The following is a 2,410-nucleotide window of genomic DNA, read 5'->3' on the forward strand; positions in this document are numbered from 1 at the left end:
CTTCTGTGCCATGCTCTAAAATATCATCATAAAAGTTTATATACCAAAATTACTAAATTTTAGCACACATTATAAAACTATATTTAATTATTTATCTTATCAAAATCATTACCAAAGCGATTTGGTAAAAATTACCTAACTTATTGCTGTTCCAATAGAGCCACAAAGAGTGTAAATTTTATCATATTCCGGTAGTTTTGATCATACTATATTTCTCAAAGCACAATTATTTTTTAATCATGCAAAAAAAAAGTTCCTCTCTTATCAATAGATATAATTGGGTTGAACAGGACATAATTAAACAGCACAGCTTGTGATAATCAATCACTTAAACTTTACACCCCTATTAAAACTAAATGTATTTTCCTAGATCTTTAGAAAATCGTGTTCTGTTAAAAACTATTATTTTGTTTATTTATAAATACTTGCAAGAATTCTATTCAAAAAGCGTCAACCAAACTTAATGCAAGACCATGATCTTAAATATAAAAAAAAATAAATAAAACTATAAGCCTCTTTTCTCTGAGAAGTTATTGTCAATGACAGGTGTTGCCTAAGAAGTCGCATTTTATTTTAAAAATGGACTTACAGTAATCTACTTTTCTGCGTGAAGAACGAAACGACCTCTGACGTTCGAAATGCATGATGGTAATTTTTTTTAATGCTTGAAAATCATTTTGAATATCCAAGCTCAATCATGAAGAAGCAAAAAAAATCCGATGTTGCAAATGTCTTTTTAGTGAGCACTGAAAATCATGCCATTTTTCTTCCATATTATCTTTTGCTTTAGATCTAAGTTTCCAGTTTTGAATATTTGAATGTCATTTTGTTTGACAGGTAATTACAATGCTTTGAAGTCAGATTTCAATGTTACACCTGAGTTCACTAACCACTCAACTGCGAGTCACCCACTCACAGTTGAGTGAGTGACTACTATTCCGAACTTTTCTGGAGCGCAATACAACTCTGACTTATACTAAATTTTTACCAAATTCTATTATAAAAATATTTTTGAATTATTTATTTCCATTTTTAAATAAAATATGATTGGAATTGAAAATATTTTATTTAAAATTACTCTTTATATGGTAGCATATTAGATGTACAAATATGAAGTTGAACAAAATTATTGTAAAATATTTAAACTACAATACTCACCAACCTCCGTAATGACCCCCCATTCATCTGCTTTTTTTTTACTTTAAAAGTCGATACTTTACTAAAAAATAATTAATAAATAACTAAAAGATAATTTTGTTTAGTAAATACGTAATTATTATAACTTTATATTAGAACGCCTTGCTAATGTGTTTATTTTAACAAAATGAATGATTACTTAGATATAAAAAATAACCAACTGTACTTGAAATAAAATATTTAAACTCAGAAAAACAGAATATGTGGCATATTAAAAAGTTTCTTGTTAACAATCTGTATAACTACCACTACAAAATTACAATTACAATTCACTAGTATATTAGACATGGTAACTTTATTCTTTGATGGGGTACCTTTGCCTAGATGAAGGTTGACACTGTCTATAACTTCTCTCCCCACATTGGAGACCCGGACGTGATGTGAACACGCCTACTAGACAGTAGCGCCTACTTCGTTGGATGGTTCACATTGAACAGTTGATTTGCTACTTGGGACTGAGAAATTATCCACCTCCTCGCGCTGTTGCTTCTCAGTCTCGATCACACACAACGTATACACTCGACTACTAAAAGGCAACACAGGAGCGACCACGGCCGTGAAATTAATACAGCTCTCACAATTAGCACGCAAAAAGTAAGGTGATCTTAATACAGCTCTCCCGGCTTCTCACAAAACAGCAATGAATCGACTAGTGGCAGTTCATCGAACTCTATCACAGATATAATTCTGGTGTGGAAGTACTGTAGGGTATCTACCACTACAAAATTACAATTCACTAGTATATAAGACATGTTAACTCGATTCTATGATGGGGTACCTTTTCATAGATGAAGGTTGATTGTCTATAACTTCTCTCCCCACAAATCTATAATAACGATAATTTTATATTGTGCAAAACAGTACAAATTTGAAACTGTTTTTATCTCTATTTTATTTATACATTATTTAGTTATTTTTCATAATTCAAGCACGAGCTTATAAAATGAAGATCTCGAGAAAAGTATATTTTTCTACGACAATGAATAGATAATCAATATTTAAAGCAAAAAAAAAATCCCTTATGAAGCACTAAGTTTTATTTTAAAATTCTGACAGTTGATGAAAAATAATATTTTTTCCAGTTCAACACCACGACATAACTATCCAAAATTGCAGTCATGAAAAAAAATTAGAACGACGAGCTTAAAAGAACGTCTTGAATCGTTTCTGTCCCAAATAGTCGCGAAGCAAGGTGTTATAAGCAAGGTATTAT

This window comes from Parasteatoda tepidariorum, chromosome 4 (genome assembly GCF_043381705.1).
Source record: "Parasteatoda tepidariorum isolate YZ-2023 chromosome 4, CAS_Ptep_4.0, whole genome shotgun sequence".
Lineage (NCBI taxonomy): Eukaryota > Metazoa > Arthropoda > Arachnida > Araneae > Theridiidae > Parasteatoda > Parasteatoda tepidariorum.